The sequence below is a fragment of the Maniola jurtina genome, chromosome 4 (genome assembly GCF_905333055.1).
Source record: "Maniola jurtina chromosome 4, ilManJurt1.1, whole genome shotgun sequence".
Classification (NCBI taxonomy): domain Eukaryota; kingdom Metazoa; phylum Arthropoda; class Insecta; order Lepidoptera; family Nymphalidae; genus Maniola; species Maniola jurtina.
This window is the reverse complement of record NC_060032.1, coordinates 4151024-4163366: the sequence shown is the minus strand read 5'-3', so window position 1 is coordinate 4163366 and position 12343 is coordinate 4151024. Positions and strand designations below refer to the sequence as shown.

General features: G+C 33.9%; 1 protein-coding gene across 1 annotated transcript in view; it reads left to right on the top strand.

The window, feature by feature from the left end:
- Positions 1–4571: 4571 nt before the first annotated feature.
- Positions 4572–12343, top strand: part of LOC123864634 (filamentous growth regulator 23-like) — a 92891-nt gene continuing 85119 nt past the window's right edge. The window contains exon 1 of the mRNA XM_045905228.1: positions 4572–4738. The gene's annotated coding sequence lies outside the window, so the exon portion shown is untranslated. The remainder of the gene's footprint in view (positions 4739–12343) is intronic.

Here is a 12343-nt window from a genome sequence, read left to right as displayed (position 1 = left end):
GGGGGAATCCCGCAATAACTGACGTGCTGTAACGCGTCGTGCGGTAATGTGAGACGTCCTGTGTTTCCAACTTGAACGCCCGCTTAACCCGAAAAAAGATTCCTTTTCTGACCTTCGTAATTTTTAATAACTAATCTGGATTATATATCAATTTGTTGTAATATGATTTTTAAATAAAATAGTTGGCTCCAGCAGTTAATCTCAAAAATGTTATTAATCTATCTTAGATTGTGGAATACATTTTAGGAATTTCACACTTTCGGGGCCACTGTAGCTTGAGGGCTGATACGGCGATAGCTACGCTCCTGGCTAGGAGTCCGCTAAGACCGTGCATATGATGATACCGACTCGTTCTTAAACGTGGGATCAGTCTAGGGAAAAACATTGTAGGTACACCCTGAGGAAGTTACTCTAATTCAACTTAGGAAAGTACTGCCCTGTGTCTGGCAGTCACAAGTATTGGCGGTTTAATTTGTAGCTAAGTTTTACATTTAAAAACAAAATTTAGAAATGATGAGCAAGGTCGGATGATTGAACATTGTGGGGTGATAGTTGAATCATTAATGTTATTAAATTATAAGCTACAAGTAAAAGCAAGCTTTTCAAACACTCCTACATGCCACTTGATACTAGTCGCTATAATCAAATGATTGATGACAAAGATAAATGGACCTACATTTCATCGAGTATTAAATCTCAATTACTACCTATCAGAGAACTAGAAAAAGTAGATGTAGGTTGACTTTCACTTGAAAAGTTAGACAAGATTACAGAAAGGCTGTACGATTATATCGATTTTGGAATCGCACAAGACTTACAATGTTGTTAAAATGCTACGGTATATTTTATATGAAAACTACATAATGCCCGAAACTTTATCTACGTGAACTTTTTTAAATCCCTTGGGAACTCTTCGATTTTCCGGAGTAAAAAAGTAGCCTATATCCCTCTCCGGAAGTGTCCGGAATGCAAGCTATCTCTTTACCAAATACATAGATGATATTCGTGACTACTTCGGCGTGAATTTAGGCTTTACAAAATCTTTTTTTCCGGAACATGTTCTTCCCCGGGAATCAAGCTATCCAAACGTCAAAAACAGTCAAAATATCTGATTTTTTTAAGTCAACCCTAAAACGGTAGAACATAACTTGAACATTCATTGAAAGCACATTCAAAGCCAGTTTTCAATAATAACATCGAACATAATAATATTAAATGGCTGACATTTCACATAAGGAAGCTACACCGACATTTTACCGAGAATCTATAAATAATTCAAAGACACAATACTACTAATAAAGGAATTATTCATCTATCACGAATGCATTTTGCATAGATTTATCCTATAAAAGATTCTATTGTTTAAATGCGAATAGATATCTTCAAAACTTCAAACTATCGCTTCAAAACTATTCTTGGGCAATATAGAAGATCTATTACCTAAATAACATTTACAATAATATGGTAGATACCTAAATAAAGCACTATGTATTGAAATCTCCTTCGAATAATGGATTATCTTCTCCTATAATGGATGATCTTACAGGACTACTGCAGTCCCACGGGAAATATCGCAGTATTTTTTTACAGGATTTTTTCTTGTATTTATACAAAGCTTCTATTGAATTCCTTAGTTTTTTCATGGAAACAAACTGTATTATACTTAAATGATAGGTAAAACAAATTTTTGTTTGTATCCAATGAAGCATTAGCACTTACTTATTGCTTAATATATTATTATGTGCCTACAATTAAATAATTGGGTATAGCCGCGTACGAAAACAAGGATAGGCAGGTTACAACTTTTGGTTATATTCATACAACTGTGTCACAAATAATAAGTTCCGGTTCCTACATAATAACCATTATCCATCAACTTAGGTACATACTTAAGCTAAAGAAAGCTATTTAATTATACCTACTCAAGATTTGTCTTCAAGTACTAACAGTGTGTGATAATACGAAAAAACACATATTTTTTTGCATCTTTTCACAGCTTTTCACCTACTTCTATAACTTTCCAAGGTGAAGTGTTATCTTGTATAAATAGTCCAATGGAGGACAATGGCTTGGTGTGATGATTGGAATCAGAGCGTAACCTATCGCCGTCCTACTGTCTTAACGGACGACTGCCTTCGAGGATTTCTAGGGGATATAGATTTCCATGTGAGACTGTTCACTGCACTCGCATCTGATAAATGAATACATGTGCCAAGTGCCGGTTTTCCAAATGCTTTTGAATCGTCAAAATCATGAAGAAATCCAAACAAGAAGAGCTACCAAGGAACTCGGCGGTTGGTTTTTTCAAATATTCAGTTTGTATTAAGTATTAGGTAGATATTATATATTGATGCATTGCAATAATTAATTAATGATTTATGATTAATGGACTGCAATTGTTTGTAATCTCGCGCATTTCTGGAGCGAGTCAAATCGTTTTTTTTTATCATACATAATCTTCGATATTATTCATAAGGCACATTGCCTTTTTAAGGAGCATACTTTTAACAGATTTTTGAACTTTTTTAAAGGCAAGTCTAAAATTGTTTGCGGAATTTTGTCATAAAAGATTACGCTCATGCCCAAAGTGTAACTAACGGTAGAGCAGTCAGGGTTTCCTCCTTCGGAATTATCCAAACCAGTCCGAAAAGATTTGGTACGTATCTTTTGTATGGTAAATTCCTAAGTCTTAGTCAAATGTAAAGCCATAAATCCGTAGAATTTTTGTGCACGCAAAACTTATATTCAAAATTCCTAAATTTATCACAACAGAGGAACGTACACCTGGCAACATAACGAGACACGTCTCCTTTTCTGTGCACTAAGCAAAATGGTTACAAAATTATGGGCCCACCGTACGTGTATCGCTCCGGGATTGTAATCAAGCGGTTCCAAGTATTCCCTTGATAACGGCTAAGCTTACCTGCGCTTTGCCCTCGTATAACCCGGCCGAGTAGAGAAACTTTCGCAAAATATTTCCACTCGAAGACGCTTGAACGATGAATTATTTATTGTTTGGCAACTTGTAATTGTTGTTTGTTGAGGATTGATTTTTGCTTCTTTATGTTTGTTATTGTTCGATAAATAAGAAATCTTCAGTGGACTGAATAAAAATTGTATAAAATGTTTTAACAAAAAGGCAAAGATTCTGCAAAAAATTAAACAAGTTGACCTCGGTGCTTCGTTAACATGGCTTTTATATGTTTGTAGACGTAATGCTATGACGGAAGATTTATAATTTTTTCAATCCCATGATATATTTATCTTTATAGATACATAAATAATAATAATTGGTAAACATTACCCCACGTTAAATTTTATTTATTTACCATAACAATTCGCTCATATTAAAATCATCCTCCAGGAGAAGAACAAAAGATATTGATTTTATTTTTTGAAAATAAAATCAATAGTTCATGTTCTATTGTATTTTATCCATTGTCACTCGATTACTACGCCAGATACATAATTATTTATGTATCGCAGTATCGCACTTTGGAATTTAGTTTTATGTTTACGTAATTAATTATTATTATTATCATCATTGCATCATTAACTTGCAAATTCCACAATCAAAAACTCTACAATGTTAGGTAGCCAATTTGACTAAATGAGTTGAGTTGAAGTTTCTACCAATTATACATCTAATTTGGCATTTAATGTTCAATTTTTTTACATATTACTACACTAGCGACCCGCCCCGGCTTCGCACGGGTGGACACTACCACGAAAAATCCTATCTATTTTCCGGGATAAAATATAGCCTATACGGATTCGGAAGAATCCCTCTAAGTAATGGTAAAAGAAATTTTGAAATCGGTCCAGTAGTTTTTGAGCCTATTCAATACAAACATACAAAAATACAAAGATACAAAAATACAAAGGTTTCCTCTTTATAATATTAAGTATAGATATATTCATATAGGTACCTACGGTGTACGAGTCCTTATATATGAGCATCTTATGTGCACGACATTCTATAAACTTCATAGAAATCTAGTTTTTTCATACTGTAGCAGCAAAATACTAAAACAATCATTATTTTTTACTCTAAAGTACCTATATATTTAGCGAAAAATAGAAAGGTACTATAATAGTTTCAGTGCACCGATTACTGTCAACAGGCGATTGTCCTTGCAATAAAATTAGATTCCTATTATTTTAGATTACTTTATACTGTCACTATAAAATAAAATATTATATATAATATAAAAATATAAACTATAATATAAAATATTATATATCTAGAATCTAGAGACCTAGATACGAATTAGTTTTTATTATTTTATTAAAACTTATATTGTTGATCTGAGTTGAAAAGTGTATCGCTTCTCAAGTTAAGAATGTACTAACTCCAGTGCAAAGCTCCAGTGACACGTTTAACATGGATAGAACTGGCACTAAAACAATTTCTATAAGATGACTTCAGCGCATAAGTCAATAACTATGATAAATCATAGCAAAAAGTACTACAAACCCTGAAATATGAACTCGACGAACGTGGTAAAAAGGTTTGTACCTTGATGACGCAGAGAACCTTCCAAACTCCGCAGGTTTATCGCAGCGGCGAGCGCACGCGACCGGGCGCCACTCGCGCGCGCACCGCGGACTAAGCCGCTTCGAATTTCGAACGTTACAAACGTCAACGTCATCGCCATTTTTGAATTTTCTTTTTAAAGTGCCAGTGCATTTGGAACTGAGGATTTTGTGCCAGTATTGTGTTCCTTTTTCAAAACAGGTTAGTTTTTATATTTTAAGTTATTTTTATCGCGCGTTCCGTGTTTCGTGTTTAAGATTTGCATGATAAAGGACCTTAAGCGGTTTCTTAAGCTGCGCAAGCTTTCAGGATACAATATGCCAACTTTATATTCATAGCTACTTTTATCAAAGGTTTTGACTAACATTTACAACTTATTTATTGAGATTTAATTTTTTGAACAGGAAAATTTTAAATCCATTTTTTTTCTAACAATTGAAAATATGAAATTATCTACTCTAAACTTTCATTTTTAAGTTTTTGGCACTAAACTAACTCATAGATAACGAAGATTGAATATAATCGCAAGTTAAGATACAAAAATGAAACGTCTTAGGAAAAGACATCAACGAGTTCGTGTAACCGAAATTGTAAGCAGCGCTCCTTCAAAGGAATTGGAATGATTCTCAAAAGCTGTGCAGTTTTTTTGCACGTTTATTCTTCTTAAGTAATCAGCTTATTTCCATGACTTCGTTTGTTTGATTTTATATTTAAAAAAATACTGGAATCCAATTTCTCAAAAATCTTTGCTTACTGTACTTACCTACTCGAGAAATATCCTCCAAACTGGGTTTTTATTCTAAGCCTCCAAACAATACTCTTGGTCCACCAGTTTAGACTGTGCGTTGCCTGTCAGTCAGTCAGTCACGGCAATGTTTTAATATGAATCTCTATGTGTATATAAATTCAGCTTGCATATGTTTGTGTCCGCAAAACTCGAAATGTATTAGTCGCTGGATTGACTTGGAAATTACACAACGTTGCATTTAAAAGTACTTATAAAAGTTCTCGAAGTTCCTGGGATAAATTGGAATTATTACCTACTGCTCTAATATATAAAATACTAGACGATGCCCGCGACTTCGTCCGCGTGGATTTAGGTTTTTAAAGTATTTTGGATATCTATGGGTATTTAGGAATCCCGTGGGAACTCTTTGATTTTCCGGGATAAAAGTAGCCTATGTCCGTCCCCGGGATATAGGCTAACTCTGTACCAAATTTCGTCAAAATCGGTTAAACTGTTGGGCCGTGAAAAGGTAGCAGACAGATAGACAGACACACTTTCGCATTTATAATATTAGTATGGATTAGACTGCGCAACAGCAAATCGTAGCCGTGTAGCAGCTAGTATAGGTAAGTAGGTAGGTACGTTATAAAATAAGACACTTTTAAAAAAAAATAAGTTGGGAGTACAGAATTAATAATAACTTTACATCATTTCTCTTGAGTTAACTTAGTTATTTGTATTCAACTAGGTAGGTACCTACTACCTATTTTTGTATTCTAACCTGAATTAGAGTAAAATTTTCGAACAAAATACCTACCTATTTGATTTGAACAATTCGTATAATGATGATTACATGTGAATGTCAAATTGTTGGCATATAGTGAGCTATTGTTGCATTACCTGTATGTCAACACATGTTCAACACTCATAATGGGTAGGTAGGTAAGTACCTACCTACCTACCAAAATTACGAGGTTCTATCAATAATTTAAATATAAATAACTTTATGATTTACATATTTGCTAATATTTAATATATTACAGCAAATATCTAAATCGTAAAGTTTAAAAAAAACTGTCATTTTAATTTAGTTTAGAGATCGTACACATTAGAATTAGCCATAATAATACCTGTCTATCTATCTAAGTATTTATTAATACATTAATTAATAACATTCATTATCATCGCGTGCCTTCTTCGAAACGAAGTTTGGCGATCATCATCCGAAAACCTTTTCTCTATTTAAAGGCGCTCCTTTAAATAGAGAAATCCTGTCCACCCCTTATATCATTTTTTATTACATGAAACAGTTATTTACGTATTTACGTTCATTACCTGTATTCCTAGAGTAGGTATAATGTATGAAACTGCTTTCTTAGATTTAATGAGTACCTACCTACATACTCGTAGATATTACCTAATGCACCCAAGTCGATTTAATCAGATATGTGACATAAAAACAGCAATGTCCGTTGTAACATTAAAATCGTTATTTCTAATTGAATCGAAGTCTGTTATTATTCAGATAAACCCGTTTCAAAGCTCACGTCAAGAATATATGTTCCTAACAAAAAAATATAGGTAGGTACCTATACACATTCTATATAACGTACGTTGTTTCTATGTCTTATAAAAAATTTACATTCTAAAAATGGCAAAAAAATCCACCCAAAAAAAAAATGGCAGGGGCAGACGTGTTTTTAATTTTTTTTTATTACTAAATAGGTACTTGCATACCTATCAATTTAGTTCCTACCTACCCTTTAGACAACCGAAATAGCACCAATGTCTGAATTAAAATTACTAACCACTCAACAATTATAAAATTATTCTAAAGATACAATCTGATGCAACTAACAATTGATAAACGTTTCTCTTCAATAATAAATCGTTACATTCTAGGTATTTACGTAATATTGACTCGTTTACTTTTTTCGATTATATGAATGTAGAACGTGATCTATCAGCTGTAATATCAGCCACATACCCGTACTCTTACGTTATTTCGTTGTACATGGTTGCATATTTACCTACGATTAAAAACGTGAAGGTTGCCTTCTTTTCCAAAATTAAAATTATTTAGACATACCAGGTATTTTATTCAAGCTAATTTTTTATTTCAATTACTACAGAAATTTAAAAGTTGATAGGTACGGTACGTACATTGATTTTTATTACTTACTGGTCTTGGACTGTAGTAATAAAATAATAAAATGATTCTAGAATTCAAAGAGAATAAATAAATAAAAATCATGATTTTTATTTTTTTTAACATAATCAATTTTATCAACATCACTCTGTACGGAGGGCGATCAATGACGTCCCACTTAGAAAGGATTTTTAGAAATTCCAGAGCGAAACCGGGGCGGTTCAACTATTACATTAATAAATCCTTATTTTAATAGTCCTATATTTTTTCAGTATTTGTAGATGCCTCTCTTTTTTAACCGACTTTAAAAAAAATGAGGAGGTTCTTAATTCGTCGGATTTTTTTAGTTAGACAAAAAATTAGTCTTCCTAATTCGGAAAATCACACTAATATTATAAAGGAGAAAGTTTGTGTGTGTGTGTGTGTGTGTGTGTGTCTGTGTGTGTGTGTGTGTGTGTGTGTGTGTGTGTGTGTGTGTGTGTGTGTGTGTGTGTGTGTTTGTTACTCCTTCACGCAAAAAATACTGGACGGATTGGGCTGAAATTTAAAATGGAGATAGATTATACCCTGGATTAGCACATAGGCTACTTTTTATCCCGGAAAATCAAAGAGTTCCCACGGGAATTTTAAAAAACCTACATCCACGCGAACGAAGTCGCGGGCATCAACTAGTAAATTCATATTAGGAAAACATCGTGACTCGTGAGGACACCTGGTGTGTGTCTGCCTATCCGCATTTGACCAGCGAGTGGATTATGGCCTAAGCCCCTCTCATTCTGTGGAAATACCCATACCCAGTAATGAGCTGGCGATAGATTGAGATTATGATGATTATTATTATTCAAAGCAGTTACAATCTGTGATTTTAGTTTTCAAGATCAAATCATTTATTCAAATTGGGTACCATTGTAGGTACACTTTGTGATTGTCATTGGGGAATTTATAAGCTAAAATGTTGCGTAAACTAAAAACTGAAGCTACGAGGGTTCCAAGTGGGACCCAGGTCTGGGAAGAGCCTACAACAAACTCAGCTGGGAATTCCTTTTACCCGACTATGGTAAAGCCAAAAGGAAGGGTTGTAATTTTAGCAGTTTATATGTATGTTTGTATAAAGATTCTGTGTGTTCCACCGTAGTGCCTAAACTACTGGGCCGATTTTGATGAATGAGTTGTCAATTGATTCGTTGTAAAAGTCCGGGTGACATAGGTTATATTTTATACGAAGCGGCTGAAAAACAATTTTACTCTAATATTTCAGCATTTACGACGATCGCAGTCGGGGTTCAGTTTTCAACTTTATCTTGTTATTAATCACCACTTATAGTTTTTGTACTATTTAAGTTTAAACATACAGTAGCTTATTAATACTAAGAAAAATACTTTAAACGTATCGTAATGGCTTATATTATTTGTGGTAAGAATATAATTATCTTGTGTTATTTTATATTTTTTGTGTCTCCTATTGTATAACATCATCAATTTGCTTCTTAAATAAAGCAGATTTCCCATAAAAATAAAAACAGGTTTAGAGTTCAAGCTACTCCTGACCTTGTGTGTTACTTTGGGGCCGATTTGGGATAAAATATAAATTATTATCATTCAAAAACCTAACCACTTTGGCATTTCAAAACTTAAGAGGGCTCTCTCCGTCACTCGTTTCATACAATCGTAGTTCCAATTTCATTTGAATATTAAGCAACCAAAGTCCATGAAATTTTGCAGACATATTCTAGAAACTAATATCTATGTCTGTGGTTTTCCAGATTTCTGTTAAAATATTTGGTTTCAAAGTTACGCGGTCTTAAAAATTTTCATACTAATCTTTGAGCCCCGGTAATTTTAAAACTACATATTTTTAGAAAAATCTAAAACACCACAGACACAGATATTAATTTCTAGAATATGTCTGCATTTCATGGACTTTGGTTGCTTAATATTCAAATGAAATTGGAACTACGATTGTATGAAACGAGTGACGGAGAGAGCCCTGTTAAGTCGAGTTTAGACCAGAGAAATGAATTATACACGCAAAAATGTAGATACGTACCGTATAAGTGAAGACTTAAAACTTGGGTCACATTCTTGTAGAGTGGTATCTCTTCTACTCATATGCTTTAGTATATACTATTAGTTTATATATAGTTATACTGCTTTATATATATTATTCATCACCGGGCACGAATAAACTAAATGAACGTAACTTGTTTTTATGGGATAATGTCATTAGACGGGAACAAAAATACTTAGCTTTCGATTTCAAGGAATCACGAGGTTAAGAGCAGGTACGAGTAAGTAACTCCAATGAAATGTTTAGTTCTTCTTGCATCATTCTTCAGGTAAGGTTCTAAATAATCATCAAATCATTTTTAATTTAAGAATAATGAAGCATTTCTTAGTACCTATTGTTTTTGATCCGATTTTTTAGGTCAATTATTGTTAGACACTATTTCGGTTTAACGTTTATAATTTAAGAATTTATCTTTTACATTTTATCCATCTCCTTCGGAGCTTATTTGCATTGTAAAAAAAAACTAATTCTCTAAAAGGGAAATTCTTTTACTGTTTATAATTTTTATACACAAAATATTAAAATGTCAGTCCGTCCCGCTAAATAATTCTATTACACTTGCAGTTTATGCTTCAATCTGTAGAAGTGTAGGTTTAGGTTTAGACATAAGTAAATCAAAAATGATACTATCGATTTTTAACCCCTGATGATACTATCGATTTTTTTTAAAAGTTATAAGTTTGACGTGTGTATCTGTGTATCTGTCTGTGGCATCGTAGCTCCTAAACTAATGAACCGATTTTAATCTAGTTTTTTTTGTTTGAAATGTGGCTTGATCGAGAGTGTTCTTAGCTATAATCTAAGAAAATCGGTTCAGCCGTTTGAAAGTTATCAGCTCTTTTCTAGTTACTGTAACCTTCACTTGTCGGGTGTGTTATAAATTTTTAATTTACACTTGTAACAACCTACAGCCTTGTCACAAGTCAATAAAAGTTAATTTGTGGTTTGTGAAGGCAATAAACAATTTTCTTAGAAAAAGAGCAGTTGTGGTAAAACATTTTAAATACTTAGCTCATTCATTACAAAATGTGACTCACACTTTAAAATGAATTTCCTGCATCGATAAAACAAAAACGCTGAGTCTGGTAGCAACGATATTGAATCAGAACTATTCCTTATTTAGACTATTTGGTCTAAATTAAGAAATCTTGCCTTTCACATTGTTCTATTTTTATTGTAGATATTTCTGCACTAGGTACATTGATTCGAGTAGTTTTTTTACACGCGTAGTTTACTTTTTTACCTATAACACTTTTTGAATGACTTCGCATTTGGCTAGGGATCAAAAATCTGTCATTAGTTTCATATTTACCATTCCATACTAATATTATAAATGCGAAAGTGCATCTGCCTGTGTGTCTGTCTGTCCATCTGGCTAACTGATTTTGATGAAATTGACTAAAGAGATAACTTGGCTCCCGGGGACGAACATAGGCTACTTTTTATCCTGGAAAATTAAAGAGTTTCCTCGGGATTTTTAAAAAACCTAAACCCACGTGATTTGAAGTCACGGACATCATCCAGATTCTAGATTCTAGTTGATTATGAAAGTTATTTTATTTTGTTTTTTAAGTTGTCAAAAATACTTTAATTTTCTAGACCGTGATCAACTTCCATATGTGTAAATGTTTAGGCAGCGGACACAAGCCAGATATTTTGTATGGATATGTCAAGAACAGAAGTAGAATCACTGTCATTAGATGAAATCTAAATACCCATTTGTAAATTAACTTTTTCAAATAATAAAAACTCTTGCAAAAGAAAAGAAAACGATTGGTGCGAATAATAAATTATGCATTCATTGGATTTCGTTTCTTTTTATCAGTTACTTAGAGGTCGTTGTGTCCTTTGAGTTTTATTTACTAACATTGCATTTGATAAAATGAAAACTTTTAATGTGAGAAAGGAACGAAATATGGGCATGTAACGTGGCAGAAGGAGACAGAAAACACGCATGTTTTGGTTGGCAAGAGTGGTGCAGTATGCGTTTTTGCCGTGGCATTCTGCACCTTCAATGTTGGTCCAAGTCATAAGCGATACATAGCATACTAGCGGATGACCTTGAAGGCTGAAGCCCTGGTCAGATACACAACCTCGACTATAATCATGCAGCACGGCACGGCACGGCATCACAGCACGGGACAGTTGGCAATGGTGGCGTCACACTAAAGAAAACAGAAACCACTCACTGCTTTAGATTTGGCCAAGAAGATGAAAACCGCCACCGCTTATAACTTAATCAAGAACGTTAGAAATAGGCGTTTGCTTGTTGGCCTTCTAGCGACCGGTACCCGCTTAATTTTGCGTGCACCCACCAGCTATTTCGGCCAACGCTCACTAACCTGCAAGCACTATTAACTTTAATAATGAATTGATTTGCCCAAGAAGACGAAAACCGCCACCGCTTATAACTTAATCAAGAACGTTAGAAATAGGCGTTTGCTTGTTGGCCTTCTAGCGACCGGTACCCGCTTAATTTTGCGTGCACCCACCAGCTATTTCGGCCAACGCTCACTAACCTGCAAGCACTATTAACTTTAATAATGAATTGATTTGCCCAAGAAGACGAAAACCGCCACCGCTTATGACTTAATTAAGAACGTTAGACAAAAGCGTTCGCTTGTTGGCCTTCAAGCGACCGGTCCCCGCTTACTTTCGCGTGCACCCACAAGCTATTTCGGCCAACGCTCACTAAACTGCAAGCACTATTAACTTTACTAATGAATTGAGCGATTGCTAAACTGATTTTTTGCGATACGAGTTCCTTAATATCAGAATAAGCCGTTTTATGAAACACTGTTCTATTGAAAAGACCACAGATTGAAATGTACGATTTAAGTTATAAATTATAATACACATTTA